Source organism: Chiloscyllium plagiosum, unplaced genomic scaffold (genome assembly GCF_037043375.1).
Source record: "Chiloscyllium plagiosum isolate Xiang-an unplaced genomic scaffold, Cpla_swu_hap1 HiC_scaffold_44, whole genome shotgun sequence".
Taxonomy (NCBI): domain Eukaryota; kingdom Metazoa; phylum Chordata; class Chondrichthyes; order Orectolobiformes; family Hemiscylliidae; genus Chiloscyllium; species Chiloscyllium plagiosum.
The window spans coordinates 47,774,839-47,792,905 of NW_028270182.1; positions in this window are offsets into that span (position 1 = coordinate 47,774,839).

Genomic DNA, 18,067 nt, shown 5'->3' on the forward strand with positions numbered 1-18,067 from the left:
GGTTAGCACTGCTGCCTCACAGCACCAGAGACCCGGGTTCAATTCCCGCCTCAGGCGACTGACTGTGTGGAATTTGCACATTCTCCCCGTGTCTGCGTGGGTTTCCTCCGGGTGCTCCAGTTTCCTCCCACAGTCCAAAGATGTGCAGGTCAGGTGAATTGGCCATGCTAAATTGCCCGTAGTGTTAGGTGAAGAGGTAAATGGAGGGGAATGGGTCAGGGTGGGTTGCGTTTCGGCGGGTCGGTGTGGACTTGTTGGGCCGAAGGGCCTGTTTCCACACTGTAATCTAATCTAATCTAGATGCCTGCTCTTTTACAATAATACTCGAGAGGTTTCCTCGTGTTACGAACTACACAATCATCTGAGAGGGACAAGCACAGGTATTAAGTGGACACGCACAGACCAAGGTTCAAAGACATGTCGAAAGCTGCTGGAACCCCTGATCAACATGGAGTTCCACATGAGACACAACGGGAAGTGGACAGCAGCCCAGCACACACACACACACCCCTGTCCATGGATCGCCACATGAGACACACCGGGATGTGAACAGCAGCCAAACACACACACCCGTGTCCATGGATCGCCACATGAGACACACCGGGAAGTGTACAGCAGCCAAACACACACACCCGTGTCCATGGAGTACCACATGGGACACACCAGGAAGTGAACTGAAGCCTGACACATACCATTTCATTGTTTCTGAGCTTCACAATGCCAGCTCTCAATACACTAGGGAGCCAAATGGGACCCACAGACGGGATGTACATGAAAGCACGAGGCATACATTTTGCACATTGTTTCTGAGCTTCATAATGATTTCCCCGAGATATGAGCACCAACGGCCAGGTTAAGGTACAGAAGGACGGATATTCACGTTATAATTGGATGATTACTTGATCGACAAGTTCAGGAAACGTGGTTCTTATCAGACAAATGGGATTAACTAGATGAGTAGTGCTTTTGTAGGTCCAATAACAAAAGTAAGAATATAAAGTAAATGTGCTGACAAATCAGCTGAAATCCACGTCACAGAATCAGACACCATAATCCAGATGATATATCTGTGCAGCATGTAGCAGTGTTCATACCAGGCTAGTGTACTGCTCAGTACAACCCAGCAATCTGTGCAGACCACATCAGTCCATAAACTATCTCTCAGCACTGGGAGCTGTGCAGTGAACAGCAGTAAATTGCTGAGTAAACCAGGAGCAGGTAACCTCCCAGCATGTAGAGCAGTGTACACCACCCCTGGGCATTGATCTGTAACCCAGGAGCTTTTATCCTCCCAGCATGTAGAGCAGTGTACGCCACCCCAGAGCATGGAGCTGTAAACCAGGAGCAGTTACCCTCCCAGCATGTAGGTCAGTGTACGCTAGCCCAGTGCATTGTTCTGTAACACTGTGTTAGATCACTGCCCAGCCTGGGGAATCTTGCAGCCCATGCTGGAAGTGACAGAATGTGCAGCTCTTATCATTTACAGCTCCATATCTCCATTTTGTCAATAGATGTAGGATATCTCATGAGGAAGGAGGAAGATGACTTAAGGTTAAGTCGGCAATTATCAGACAGGGCTCTAGAGGGTTAAAAGGTAGTCAGGTAGGAAGTGAAGAATAATCTCAGGAGAGCAAGAAGCGGGCATGAAAAAGACTTGGTGAGTAGGATTAAGGTAAAACCTAAGACGTTCTACACTTGTGTGAGGAACAAGATGATGGTCTGAGTGAGGGTAGGGCTCATCAGGATAGTGGATGGAACTTGCGCCAGGAGTCGGAGAAGATAGGGGAACATAGAATATAGAACATTACAGCGTAGTACAGGCCCTTCGGCCTTCGATGTTGCGTCGGCCTGTCATACCAATCTGAAGCCCATCTAACCTACACTATTCCATGTACGTCCATATGCTTGTCCAATGACGACTTAAATGGACTTAAAGTTGGCGAATCTACTACTGTTGCAGGCAAAGCATTCCATACCCTTACTACTCTCTGAGTAAAGAAACTACCTCTGACATCTGTCCTTTATCCACCACCCCTCAATTTAAAGCTATGCCCCCTCATGCTCGCCGTCACCATAATTGGAACAAGGTTATCCCTGTCCACCCTATCTAACCCTCTGATTATCTTATATGTCTCTATTAAGTCACCTCTCAACCTTCTTCTCTCCAACGAAAACAGCCTCAAGTCCCTCAGCCTTTCCTCGTAAGATCTTCCCTCCATACCAGGCAACATCCTAGTAAATCTTCTCAACACCCTTTCCAAAGCTTCCACAACCTTCTTATAGTGGGGTGACCAGAACTGTACACAATACTCCAAGTGCGACCCCACCAGAGTTTTGTACAGCTGCAGCATAACCTCATGGTTCCGGAACTCGATCCCTCTCTGAAAAAATGCTAGAAAATTGTAAGCCTTCTTAACAACCCTGTCAACCTGGGTGGAAACTTTCAAGGATCTGTGCACCTGGACACCGAGATCTCTCTGCTTACCTACACTACCAAGAATCTTACCATTAGCTCAGTACTTTGTTACTCCAACCAAAGTGAATCACCTCACACTAGTCCGCAAGAAATTCCATTTGAGACCTCTCAGCCCAGCTCTGCGGATTATCTATGTCTCTCTGTAACCTTCAGCATCATTCATCAATATCCACAACTCCACCGTCCTTAGTGTCATCTGAAAAACCTTCCATGCCCTCATCCAGGTCATTTACAAAAATCACGAACAGCAGTGGACACAACACACACCATTGCGGTACACCACTGGTAACTGGACTAGGCAAGGATCAGACAGAGCTCTAGAGGGTTAAAAGGTAGTCAGGAAGGAAGTGAATAATAATCTCAGGAGAGCAAGAAGCGGGTATGAAAAAGACTTGGTGAGTAGGATTAAGGTAAAACGCAAGACGTTCTACACTTGTGTGAGGAACAAGATGATGTTCTGAGTGAGGGATGAACATTTCCCATCAGCCACCACACTCTGTCTTCTTTCAGCAGGTCAATTACTGATCCAAACTGCTATATCTTCCACAATCCCATTCCTCCGCATTTTGTATAATATCCTACTGTGGGGAACCTTATCGAACGCCTTGCTGAAATCCATATACACCACATCAAATGGTTTACTCTCATCTACCTGTTTGCTCAGCTTCTCAAAGAACTTAATAAGCTTTGTGAGGCACGACTACCCTTCACAAAACCGTGCTGACTATCCCTAAAAGAATTATTATTTTCTAGATGATTATAAATCCTCTCTCTTATAATGTTTTCCAACACTTTACCAACAACTGGAGTAGGGCTCACTGGTCTATAATTACCAGGGTTGTCTCTACTCCCCTTATTGAACAGGGGAACCACATTTGCTATCCTGCAGTCTTCTGGCACTATTCCTGTAGACAATAACGATTTAAAGATCAATGCCAAAGGCTTGGAAAACTCCTCCCTGGCTTCCCAGAGGATCCTAGGATAAATCCATTCTGGCCCAAGGGACATATCTATTTTCGCATGCTGCAGGGTTTCTCATACCTCTTCCTTGTGAAACCTCAATCCCACCTAGCCTAGTAGCCTGTATCTCAGTAATCTCCTCGAAAGCATTGTCGTTTTCAAGAGTGAATACTGCTGAAAATATTCATTTAATGCTTCCCCTATCTCCTCTGACTCCACACACAACTTCCCACATGCTTGATTGGCCCTAATCTTACTGTCGTTATTCTTTTATTACTTAAATTCCTATAGAAAGCCTTAGGGTTTACCCTGATCCTATCCGCCAACAACTTCTCCTGTCTCCTCCTGGCTCTTCTGAGCTCTCTCTTTATGTCTTTCCTGGCTACCTTGTAACCCTCAAGCGCCCCAACTGAGCCTTCACATCTCATCCTAACATAAGCCGTCTTCTTCCTCTTGACCAGAGATTCCACTTCTTTCGTAAACTACGGCTCCCGCGCTCTACAGCTTCCTCCCTGCCTGACAGGTGCATACTTATCTAGGACACGCAATAGCTTTTTTCTTGAATAGGCTCCACATTTCTAAAGTGCCCATCTCCTGCAGTTTCCTTCCCCATCATATGCTTCCTAAATCTTGCCTAATGGCATCGTTATTGCGTTTCCCCCAGCTGTAACTCTTGCCCAGTGGTATACACCTACGCCTTTCTATCACTAAAGTAAACATAACAGAATTGTGATCCCGATCAAAAAAGTGCTCACCTATTTCCAAGTCTAACACCTGACCGGGCTCATTACCCTGTATCAAATCTAATGTGGCTTCGCCCCTTGTTGGCTTGTCTACATAATGTGTCAGGAAGCCCTCCTGCACACACTGGACAAAAACTGACCCATATATAGTACTCGTACTATAGTGTTCCCGTTCAATATTTCGAAAGTTGAAGTCCCCCATGAAAACTAACCTGTCTCTGTCACTCCTGTCGAGAATCATCTTTGCTATCCTTTCCTCTACATCTCTGGAACTATTCGGAGGCCTATAGAAAACTCCCAACGGGGTGACCTCACCTTTCCTGTTTCTAACTTCAGCCCACACAACCTCAGTTGACGAGTCCCCAAACATCCTTTCTGCAACTGTAATACTGTTCTTGACCAACAATGCCACACTTCCCCCTCTTTTACCATGTTCTCTGTTCTTTCTGAAACATCTAAATCCTGGGACCTGCAACAACTATTCCTGTCCATGCTCTAACCATATCTCCAAAATGGCCACAACATTGAAGTCCCAGGTACAACTCCATGCTGCAAGTTCACCCATCTTATTCCGGGTGCTCCTGTCGTTTAAGTGGACACACTTCAAACCAACCTCTTGCTTGCCGGTGCCCTGAAACCTGATTTTGGACCTCCCTACTCTCAACCTTTTCTATACTCGAACTACAATTTTGGTTCCCATTCCCCTACTGGATTAGTTTAAGCCCACCCCAATAGCCTAAGCGAATTCCCACCCCAGGATATTGGTACCCCTCCAGTTCAGATGAAGCCCATCCTGCTTTTAGAGGTCCCACCTAACCCAGAAAGAGCCCCAATTATCCAAGAATCCAAAACCCTCCCTCGTGCACCATCCTGTAGCCACGTGTTCACCTTCTCTCTCTCCCTATCCCATGCCTCACTAGCACGTGGCACGGGCAACAAACCACAGCCAACAACTCTGTTTGTCCTAGCTCTAAGCTTCCATCCTAGCTCCCTGAATTTCTGCCTAAAATCCCCATCTCTCTTCCTACCTATGTAGTTGGTGCCGATGTGGACCACGACTTGGGGCTGCTCCCCCTCCCCCTTAAGGATCCCAAAAACACGATCAGAGACATCACGAACCCCGGAACCTGGGCGTCAACACACCAACCATGAGTGTCTCTCCTCCCCACAGAACCTCCTATCTGTCCCCCTAACTATGCAGTCCCCAGGGACTACTGCTCTGCTCCTCTTCCCCTTTCCCTTCTGAGCAGCAGGGACAGACTCTGTGCCAGAGCCCTCTACCCCACTGCTTTCCCATGGTAAGTTCCACCCGACCAGCATCCAAAATGGTATACTTATTGTTGAGGGGAATGGCCACAGGGGATCCCTGCACTGCCTGCCGGTCCCCTTTCCGTCCCTGACTATAAACAATTTGCATTTTTCTTATACCTTAAGAGTGACTACTTCCCTGTAACTCCTCTTTATAACCCCCTTTGCCTCCCGAATGATCCGAAGCTCAAACAACTCAAGCTCCAGTTCCCTAACGCAGTTTTCGAGCAACTGGAGTTGGGCGAACTTCCCGCAGATGTAGTCAGCAGGGACAATGGTGGTGACCCTTATCTCCCACATTCTTCAGGAGAAACATTCAACCGCCCTAACTTACATTCCCACTATTCTAAATTCCCAAAGAGACTGTTGAAAAAAATAAGGAATAAAAAAAACTGGTTACCTTACCTTACCCCCCAATCTGGCACACAATCGAGCAACACAACCACACAAATATATGACTTCCCAGAAGTCCTTCGCTCTTCCCTCGTAACTCTCGGCAAATGGAGGCCCAACTCCCGAGGTAAGTCCCTTTCATGCCGGGAAACTCACCCTTCCCGGCAGCCCTCGCTTACCTCTCCTTCTCTCCTCACCGTTCTGGCAAAATTCATTAAGGACCTCTGGGAGCTCCCGAATGAATGCCTTGCTTCAGTATTCAGTACTGAGAGGGGCCTTCATGTTTTTGTGTACAGTGTGAAACAGGCAGATATGCTAGAACAGGAGGATGTGCTGAACATTTTGAGAATCACAAGGATAGACAAATCTTCTTGGCCAGCTGGGAAATAAACCTGGGATACTATTGGAAGCGAGACAAGAGATTGCTGTGTGTTTTGCGATGATCTTTGTGTCATCACTGTCCACTGGATTCGTGCCAGATGATAGGAGGTTGGCAAAAGTTATTCTCTTGTTCATGAAAGGGAATAGAGATTATCCTGTGAATTAGAGGCTAATCATTCTTACGCCAGTGATGGGCAAAGTACTGGAGAGGATTTGAGAGACACGAGTTATAATTACTTGGAAAACCATTATTTGATTAGAGGCAGTCAGCAGGCCTTTGTAAGGAGCAGATCATGCTTCGTAAGTCTTATTGAACTTTTTGAGGATGTGAAAGAAAACACATTGATGACGGTAGAACAGTGGGTGTGGTGTATTTGGATTTTAGCAAGTCATTTGATAAAGTTACCAATTGTAGGTTCATTCAGAAAGTAAGGAGGCATGGGATACAGGGAAATCTGGCTGTCTGGATACAGAATTGGCTGGCCCATAAAAGACAGAGTGTAGTGGTAGATAGAAAGTACTCAGCCTGGAGCTCGGTGACCAGTGTGTTATGCAGGGATTGGTTCTGGGAACTTTTTTCTTTGTGACTTTTCTCATAGAGTTGAATGGGGAATTGGGAGGGTGGGTTAGTAAGCTTGCGAACGGAGGTTGGTGGAACTGTGGATTGTGTGGAAAGTTGTTGCCCGTTGCAACAAGACATTGAGAGAACTGAGCTGATGAGTGGCAGATCGAGTTAAACCTGAAAAAGTGTGAAGTCATTCACTTTGGAAGGAAAACTTTGCATTCAGAGGACAGGGTTAAAGGCAGGATACTTGTCAGTGTAGAGGAATAGATGGATCTTGGGTTCCATGTCCCCAGATCCACAAAGTTGCCACGCAAATTGATGTGGTTGTTGAGAAGGCGCAAGGTGTGTTGGCTTTCACAAGCCGGGGAACTGAGTTTCGTAGCTGTGATGTTATGCTGCAACTCTATGAAGTTGAGTACTGTTCTGCATTGAGAGCTTGTAAGCAACTGTCATATGACAAGGTAGCAGTCTCAGAATGTACTTGGAAAATTGAAAATATATAACATTTGGCTGTTAAACAGATACCTTGAGTTTCGGTTGTTCTCTGGACAACTTTTCATATTTAACGAATCTGTTTAAATTATGCCTCAGGATAATAAATCCAACAGATTTTGAATTTACTGTTGTTCCAACATTTAACCAGAGATGATTTGATGTTGAGGGGATAAAGAGGTAGGCGTCATGAAACTTAGACAGAGAGTAAACTGCCATCGACAGAGACTGCCATGCAAAACATTCTCTATTAAAATTATGTTTTTTTTGTTGCATGCAACACCCTTGCAGTAAAAGACAGAAGACGACCCAGTGAGATCCATAGTTGAAAGGAGGAGGACACTGGAGATGACAGCCGCTGTCTGGTTTCGAAATTAAATGATGTAATTTTAATTTAGTTATTTTTTAAAAGGAACAGTATATTGTTATAGAGGTGGAGGCAGATAACAAATAGTTCAGAGAAAGGGAGCTTAGAGCTGTGAATAGTTGTTGTTCAATGTTCACTTTTCGAGTTAAGAAATAAATTGATATTATTTTTCTTTAAATAGTGGAATTTTCGATTTCTCCGTCACTCGTGCTTTAACAGGTTATAAGGCAAGGTGAGCTTTTCTGGGTGTTTGGTTTAATTAACAAACGGGTTCATTGCTGTGTCGTAACAGCACACTTGGAACATTGTGTTCAGTTCTGGTCACCTTGTTATAGGAAAGATGTACAAGCTATAGTGAGAGTGCAGAGATATCCTTACGGATCAACAGAAATATTGACACATATCAGACGAGTGAATGAAATATTGAGGAAGTCACCACGCTAAAAATAAATACTGGCAGATTCTCCATGTCTGTATAAACGTCAGTGTGTCAGTGATTGTGGTGTGTCTGTGCTGATGCCTGTATATCTATGTGTGCACGTGAATCAGTGTTTCGGCATTTGTCTCTGTGTGTCTGCTTTAGTATCTGTGTTTCTGCACCAATCACTATGTGTACATGTGTATCTATATTCACATCTTTGTGTATCTGCGTGTCTATGTGGGTATCCGTGTGCCGTGTGCGGATCTGCCAGCCTCTGTGGTGTTTAAAGTGATGCAATGTCCCCCTCTGAACACCTTCACACTCTACTGCATTGATGGCAGTGGAGGTAGAAAGCCAGAAGGTATTCAGTCTAGGAGGTGGGGACAGGGAGGTAGATCATAGCACCATCCAAACTGACAGTACTATCTACACATGTACACACACACATGCGCACACACACACACACACACACACACACACACACACACACACACAAACACGCACACACAATTGGGTAGAGGGAGGATCATAATTGTACTGATGACACTCAGAGTGGCGAATGCTTCTGAGGAGTAATATCTGTGCTGGCTCTGCAATGTGGAAGCGATTTGTCTTTGAAGATTATTCGTTACACAGAGTGCACACCTTAAAGAGTATTTCCACTGCAACTGCAACCAAGCAATTCTGACCAAACCATTTGTAAGGTGATGCGATGAATGTATTACATGTTCTTTAAATTGAAATATTTTATAATTCATCCCTTCAAGGTGTAAGTGAGAAAGGATTGAAAAGTCCTGAAACCGACCCAGTGGTGGTGGTAATATATCTAGGTATCAGACAAAACTGTTCTGTGCCTCCAGCGATATTTGTAAAACCAAACAGCCGTGCAATGTGAGAGATTAGCAGTATTTGATGTCCTCTGATAGAGAGGAAAAAACTGACACTTGTTCAGTGGCATGGGGAGACCAGCAGAGCGTGGCATTGTATGAATATAAACTTAATAGGGACAGACGTAGAGGTGGAGAAGGGGAGTAGGGGTTTATCTCAATTTCAATGGTATTACCCCCAAACCCACAGAGCCATCATTTCACAGAGATGCACACAAACATACATAGACACATTAAACACACAACACATATACATACAGATATGGACACTTACACACAAACACATGCACACGCCCGCACACAGAAATAGTGATTTTTTTAAGATAGAGATAAGTACGTTTTTCATGAATAAGGGAATCAATGGTCAGTTGATGAACGCAGGTGAATGTGGCTGAGAAACATTTTAACCGTGATCAAACGGCTCAGCAGATCCAAGGGGTTAAATGGCCTAATTCTGTTCCAATTTCCTATTTTGTGAAGGGATTCATTTTGGAAGTCGAATTTGAATGCAGATTACTGGGTCAAGTGCAGGATTCGTAGCAGTGTGGAGGAACAAACGAATCTTGGGGTCCATGTCTGTAGGTGTCTCAGTTGCCACCTAAGTTGATAGGGTTGTGAAGAAGGCGTATATTGTGCTGGCTTTCATTAGCAGCGCGACTGAGTTTAAGAGCCGGGAGATTATGCTGCAGGTCTATAAAACCCTGGTGAGACCACATTTGAAACGTTCTGATCGCCTCATTATAGAAAGGATGTGGAAGCTGTAGAGCGGGTGTAGAGGAGATTTACCAGGATGCTGCCCTGGACTAGAGGGCTTGTCTTGTGAAGAAAGGTTGAGGGAGCTATGGCATTTCTCATCGGAGTAAAGAAGGATGAGAGGTAACTTGATACAGCTGAACAAGATGGTGAGAGTTACAGACAGAGTAAATAGCCAGAGACTTCTTCCCAGGGTGGAAATGGTTGTCACGAGGGGAGCATAATCTTAAGGTGTTTGGAGAAAGGTATTGGAAGATGTCAAAGGCCGTGAGACACCAGCCTCCCTCCCCCTCCCCACAAACCGGGTCCCTGGTACAGTGAGACAGCTGTGCTAACCACTGAGACATCATGCCCCTCTCCCCCTCCCCCAAAACTGGGTCCCTGGTCCTGTGAGACAGCCGTGCTCACCACTGAGACACCATGCCCCCATCCCCACCCCCAAACCGGGTCCCTGGTATTGTGAGAGAGCCGTGTTAACCACTGAGACACCAGCACCCCTCCCCCTCACCCACACCGGGTCCCTCGTACTGTAACACAGCCGTGCTAACCACTGAGACACCATGCCCCCTCTCCCCCCCCCCCCCACAAAACGGGTCCCTGGTACTGTGAGACAGCCGTGCTAACCACTGAGACACCATGTCCCAATTCCTCACCCCCAACACTCAAACCGTGTCCCCGGTACTGTGACACAGCCGTGCTAACCACTGAGACACCATGCCCCCCTTCCCCTCCCCACCAAGCCGTGCCCATGGTACTGTGAGACAGCCGTGCTAACCACTGAGGCTCCATGCCCCCTCCTCCTCCCCCCAAACCGGGTCCATGGTACTGTACGACAGCCGTGCTAACCACTGAGACACCATGCCCCCCTCCCACTCCCCCCAAACAGTGTCCCTGCTACTGTGAGACAGCCGTACTCACCACTGAGACACCAGACCTCCTCCCCCTCCCCACAAACCTGGTTCTGGTACTGTGAGACAACCGTGCTAACTACTGAGACATCATGCCCCTCTCCCCCTCCCCCAAAACTGGGTCCCTGGTACTGTGAGACAGCCGTGCTTACCACTGAGACACCATGCAACCCCTCCCACTCCCCCCCCCCCCAAACCGGGTCCCTGGTACTGTGAGACAGCCGTGCTCACCACTGAGACACCAAGCCCCCCTCCCCTCCCCCCAAACCGGCTCCCTGGTACTTTGAGACAGCTGTGTTAACCACTGAGACACCATGTCCCAGTTCCCCACCCCATCCCTCCAACCGGGTCCCTGGTACTGTGAGACAGCCGTGCTCACCACTGAGACACCAATCCCCCCTCCCCTCCCCCCAAACCGGCTCCTTGGTACTTTGAGACAGCTGTGTTAACCACTGAGACACCATGTCCCAATTCCCCACCCCATCCCTCCAACCGGGTCCCTGGTACTGTGAGACAGCTGTACTAAACACTGAGACACTATGCCCACCTCCATCTACCCCCAAACCAGGTCCCGGGTACTGTGAGACAGCCGTGCTAACCACTGAGACACCATGCCCCCCTCTCCCTCCCCCCAAACCGGGTCCCTGGTACTGAGAGACAGCCGTGCTAACTACTGAGACACCATGCACCCTCCTCCTCCTCCTGTCCTCCAATCAGGGTCCCTGGTACTGTGAAACAACCATGCTAACCACTGAGACACCATTCCCCCGTCCCCGAACCCTCCCCCGAAACGGAGTCACTGTGCACTGTAGTACTGGGGAAAATGTAAATAAAAGTGATGAGCTTAGAGCTATGATGTTGTGGCCATAACAGAGACGTGGGTTTCTCAGGGGCAGGAATGGTTGGTGACTGTTCCAGGGTTTAGAACATTTAAAAAGAATAGGGAGGAGGTAAAAAGAGGAGGGGGTGGAGCACTGCTAATTAGAGAGGGTATCACAGCTACAGAAGTTACCATTATCGAGGAAGGTCTGCCTACTGAGTCAGTATGGGTGGAAATTAGGAACAGTAAGGCAGCAATCACCTCATTAGGGGTTTACTACAGGCCTCACAATAGAAGCAGGGAGATTAAAGAAAGCATAGGTCGGCAGATTTTGGAAACGTGTGAATGGAATAGGGTCGTTGTAATAGGTGACTAACTTTCCCAATATTGATTGGAACCTCCTTCCAGCAGATGGTTTGGAAGGAGCTGTTTTTGTAAGGTGTGTTCAGAAGGGTTTCCTAACTCAGTATGTTGACAGGCCGACGAAGGGAAAGGACATTTTGGATTTGGTGCTCGGCAATAAGCTGGGGCAGGTGTCAGATCTTGCGGTGGGAGAGCATTTTGGTGATAGTGAGCACAACTGCCTCATATTCTACATAGCTATGGAGAAGGAGAGAAGCAGGCACAATGGGAGGATATTTAGTTGGGGAAAAGGAAACTATGATGCTATCAGACTGCGTTGTGAAGCATGGACTGGGAGCAATTGTTCCATGGAAAGGGCACTATAGACATGTGGAGACTGTTAAAGGAACAGTTGTTGCGAGTGATGCACAAATGTGTTCCTTTGAGACAGGCAAGAAAGGGTAAGATAAAGGAACCTTGGATGACGAGAGCGGAGGAGCTTCTCGTCAAAACAAAGAAGGCAGCTTACATAAGGTGGAGGAAGCAAGGGTCTTGCTCAGCTCTAGATGATTACAGGCAGGCGAGGAAGGAGCTCAAAAATGGTCTGAGGAGAGCAAGGAGGGGGCAGGAAAAAGGCTTGGCAGGAAGGATTAGGGCGAACATAAAGACATTTTGCACATATCTGAGGAATAAGAGAATGATCAAAGAAAGAGTAGGGCCGATCAGGGATAGCATAGGGAACTTGTGTATAGAGTCTGAGGAGGTAGGGGAAGCCCTAAATGAGTTTTTTTTTGCTTCTGTCTTTACGAAAGAAAAGGACCTTGTAGTGAATGAAACCATTGAGGAGCAGGTAATCATGCAGCAACAGATAGATTGAGAACGTGGATGTGTTGAAAATTTTGACAAACATTAATATTAACAAGTCGCCAGGGCCGGACCAGATTTGTCCTCGGCTGCTATGGGAAGCGAGAAATGTGGTTGCTTCTCCACTTGCCAAGATCTTTGCATCCTCGCTCTCCATTGGATTCGTACCAGAGGACTGGAGGGAGACAAATGCAATTCCTCTCTTCAAGAAAGGAAATAGGATAATCCCCGGAAATTACAGACCAGTCAGTCTCACGTCTGTCATCTGCAAGGTGTTGGAAAGGATTCTGAGGGATAGGATTTATGACCATCTGGAAGAGCATGGCTTGATTAAAGGCAGTTCAGCACGGCTTTGTGAGGGGCAGGTCATGCCTCACAAATCTTATTGAGTTCTTTGAGGATGTTACTAGACAAGTTGATGAGGGTCGAGCTCATGTTGTGTATCTGGACTTCAGTTAGGCATTTGATAAGGTTCCCCATGGTAGCCTCATTCAGGAGGTCTGGAGGAATGGGATACAGGGAAATTTAGCTTTCTGGATACAGAATTGGCTGGTCGACAGAAGACAGCGAGTGGTAGTGGAAGGAAAATATTCTGCCTGGTAGTCAGTGGTGAATGGTGTTCCAAAGGCCTCTGTTCTTGTGCCTCTACTCTTTGTAATTTTTATTAATGACTTGGATGAGGAGATTGAAGGATGGGTTTGCAAGTTTGCAGAGGACACAAAGGTTGGAGGTATCATTGACAGTGTACAGGACTGTTGTAGGCTGCAGCATGACGTTGCCAGGTTACAGAGATGGGCTGAGAGGTGGTAGATGGAATTCAAACTGGATGAATGCGATGTGATGCATTTTGGAAGATCGAACGTGAAAGTTGAGTACAGGGTTAAAGGCAGGATTCTTGGCAGTGTGGAGGAACAGCGGGATCTTGGTGTGCAGGTACATAGATCCTTTAAAATTTCCACCCAGGTGGACAGGGTTGTTAGTAAAGCATATGGTGTTTTGGCTTTCATTAACAGCGGGATTGAGTTTCATAGCTGTGAGATCTTGTTGTAGCTCTATAAAACTTTGGTTCGACCGCACTTGGAATACTGTGACCAGTTCTGGTCGCCCTACTATAGAAAAGATGTGGACGCTTTGGAGAGGGTTCAGAGAAGGTTTACCAGGATGCTGCCTGGACTGGAGGGCTAATCTTACGAAGAGAGGTTGTCTGAGCTCGGACTTTTTTCGTTGGAAAAGAGGGGACCTAATTGAAGTGCACAAGATAATGAGAGGCATAATACAGTTGATAGCCAGAAACCTTTTCCCAGGGCAGCAATTGTTAACACGAGGGGTCATAGTTTTACGCTGTTTGGCGCAAAGTATAGAGCAGATGTCAGAGGCGGCTTCTTTATGCAGAGAGTTGTGAGAGCATGGAATGCGTTGCCAGCAGCAGTTGTGAAAGCGAGGTCATTGGGGATATTTAAGAGACTGCTGGACATGCATATGTTCACAGACATTTGAGGGTTCATACATTAGGTTTACCTCACATGAGGATCAATGGTCGGCACAACATCGTGGGCTGTAGGGCCTGTTCTGTGCTGTACACTTCTATGTTCTGTGTTCTAAACAGTAAACGGTGACAAAACACCACAGATGGGTCAGGATCTGGAGGTAGAAACAAAGGCAGCATGTTGAGTCTGATATGATCCTCTTCTGAAAAACACGTATTGGACTCAAAAAGTTAATTGTGTTTCTCTCTGCTTAGAACCTGCAAATGTTTTCCTGCACTTTCAAATGAGTTACTCTTTTGGACAGTGGATATTTGACTGATCTGAAAGGGAACAGTGAAGCTGCCATTTCTGTTGATGCTCAAGAATTTGGTTATGGTTTTTGAATGAAAAATGAAAAACTATGTGCCTGACAGCTCCCCAAATACCGATAACTTATTGCCACTGTCATAATGCATTATGAAAATGTTGAACCCGGTGGTCATGACGGCACATGATCAAACCTCTGAAAGTAACTTATTGAAGTACTGATCCTAATCGTTATCAATGTCTTATCATGCTCCTGATGTCACTGGCATCATACTCAACCAGCGAGGTCTTACCTTTTCGAGAGTTTACATACAACGATGAAAACATAAAATATCTTTGTATTTTTAACAGGACAAATTCATCCAGGGTTTTCGAAGACACTAGCAAGGACAGAGTATATAGGTTATCCCCAATGACAGAGTTGCCCAGTTTTACCTCTTCAATCAAAGTGATGCAGATCCAGACAGAGTTGTTTGTAGGGGCATTCCAACATTTTTAACAAATACTTGTGAAGGAACGGCAAATGAGTCCCTAGTCAGGATGACATGCAGTTTAGAAGTAACCTTGCAGAGACTGATTTTTCTATTGCTCCCATTCCAGGTGCAGAATGTTCTCTAATTCTCATTAATCACAGTTTTGATCAGGGTCCTTGATTCCACCCTCAGTCAAGTCCTGCTTCGATTGAAAGGGAAGTCACTCTGATCTCACCTCAAATTACACGGACAGATCAGTTGAAAGAATAAGGAGCAACAGACAAGAACACTGTTTGTTTGAACAATGTCCTCGCAATATTCAAAAGAAAATTGATGCACGGTCTTCCTGCATGCATTATTTCAACATGACATCATTTTTTAAACTATATTCAGAACGGTGGATATTTGTTCTTTTAATATCCTTCCAATTCAAAGTAGAAATAAGAAAAGGAATTGATCTTCTATAGTGTGTTTATAATCCAGAATTTGATTCAGTCTTTATCATCATTGCTCTAGCTCTTTTAGACACAATTAATGAATGAGCCTGTGGCCACGCTGCAGATGAAAAAAGTTCTTTCAGTTCTGACTATTGCAGTGAATGTTGTAAAGGATTTTCTGCAGGCTCAAATAAAATGGAAATGTTGCAGGGCAAGGTGCCAAAAGTTAATCCAAGGTTAATGATGTCCAAGCATTATGAATAATACACGCAGAGGGGCGGAGTATAAAAGCAGAATTCAGCTGCATGCCCAAAATACTATTTGTGGCTCCCTCACAAAAGATCACAAATGATCCACGCTGTAGATTCACCAAAATAGAAAAAAAAAACACGAGACTGGAATTCCCAAAACTGCAACAACATCTGTAGAACAGGAAGAAAATCAAGGTTAGTTTCTGAAATTCATAAATGTTGATGAGAAGAATGTGGGAGATAGAGGGGATATTGGAGGATGATAAGCGATGTTGTAGATGGCACAATGATTAGCCGGGTGGGTCACAGTGAGCAAGAACGTGTTGGTTACAAGAGGATACAAACGGATTGTCAGATGGTCAGATCAATAACTGATGAACGGTAACACTGAAATATGTAAGATGCTGCATTTTGGAAGAAAGAACAAGACAAGAGAGATCTCAAACCATGAAGATACGTTACATTTGCTTTTGGAGCAGAGAAGAGTGAGGGGTGAACCTGACAGAAGTGTATTAAATAGCATGAGAGGTATGGGGCGAGTGAACAGACAACAGCTATTCCTCTTAGTCAAAGGGTCAAAAACAAGGCAAATACATTTGAAGTGAAAGAGAAGATACTAAGAGAGGATTTGTGAAATCTGTTTCGAGCCCAGAGCATGATATGTGTAAAAAAATACATTGCATGGGAGGGTGGTTCAGAAAGGTAACCTCACAAACATTACAAAGCACTTGTATCAGCACTGGGTGGTGCAGACTCGATGGGCCTTGTCTTTATTACATGATTCCATGTGGTGACAGCCCATGAAAGCTCTCATATATTCTGAAGCAGCAGCCAATTGGACTTGTTGGTTTGTTAAATCGAACTGTGCTCAGTAAGTGACGAGACTCAACCCAGGACAGCCCATCCATCTCTGAAATCATCCAGGATAATTCACATGCTCAGTGCAAGAATCGTCCAACAACAGCATCAACATCATTCCAGCTGTTTGACGCCATTATGTTATGTTATGTCCAATAACATAGAATCAGACTTCGTTTCATTATTATATAGACTTCTCGCGTAAGGTTGTTATTTCTCTGAAGACTAATAAATTCCTTCCCATTTATTCGTATTGACAAAGAGCCTGTTATCCTGCGAGTTGTTCATCACAGCGTGGCGGCTTATGTAACACTCCATCCACCACCAGTAATATTCACTCCCAGTTAAACAGGCAGATGAGATCCACAGCTGGAACTCTGTCTCAACAGCCACGTGGATGGACCAACACAAACTGGACTAGAACTTCTCAAGGGCAATTAATGCTGGTCTAGCTCCATTAAAATCCCAAATGAACTAAACAATGAGGACATTTTATTGATCTGATGAGCTTGTCGCTGTCTTTGATGTTGTGTGATCTATTTCAGTGAAACCATTTCGTGCATATTTTGGAAGAACAAAAAAGCTCAGCTCACAGATACACGGTAACGCAGCATTTAAACGCAAAATGCCAGGGAATAGTAAGCTATTGGTCTTCAAGTAACTGGGAATAATGTAGATTAGGTGACTTACAGTGTGGAAACAGGCCCTTCAGCCCAACACGTCCACACAGACCCGCCCAAGCTGGAACCCACGCAGACCCATTCCCATACATTTACCCCTGCAACTAACACTACAAGCAACTTAGCATGGCCAATTCACCTGACCTGCACATTGTTTTTGGACTGTGGGAGAAAACCGGAGCAAACCCACGCAGATACGGGGAGAACTTGCAAACTCCTCACAGTCAGTCGCCTGAGGCGGAAATTGAACCCAGGTCTCTGGCACTGAGAGGCAACAGTGCTCACCACTGTGCCACCGTGCCGCCCAGCGTGCCAAACATCATGTCGTTTGGTGTTTTAGATTAGATTAGATTAGATTACTTACAGTGTGGAAACAGGCCCTTCGGCCCAACAAGTCCACACCGACCCGCCGAAGCGTAACCAACCCAGACCCATTCTCCTACATTTATCCCTTCACCTAACACTACGGGCAATTTAGCGTGGCCAATTCACCTAACCTGCACATTTTTGGATTGTGGGAGGAAACTTGAGTACCCGGAGGAAACCCACGCAGACACGGGGAGAATGTGCAAACTCCACACAGTCAGTCGCCTGAGGCGGGAATTGAACCCGGGTCTCTGGCGCTGTGAAGCAGCAGTGCTAACCACTGTGCTACCCACTGTGCTACCGTGCCGCCCAAGGCATTTTCTGGCTGATGTAGTTGGATTGGGCTGGCGGGTTGGTTTGTATGCTGTATGACTATCATTTTAATTGTTGGAAACAGAGACTGTGGTCCCACTATTTCCACAGCTTGTGAGCATCAGCTGGTGAGGAATACAATCTCCAAAGGCACACAGGATTTGAAGCTATATCATTCTCCCTTCACTATCAAATTGTTAAGAACCCCGTTTCTCTC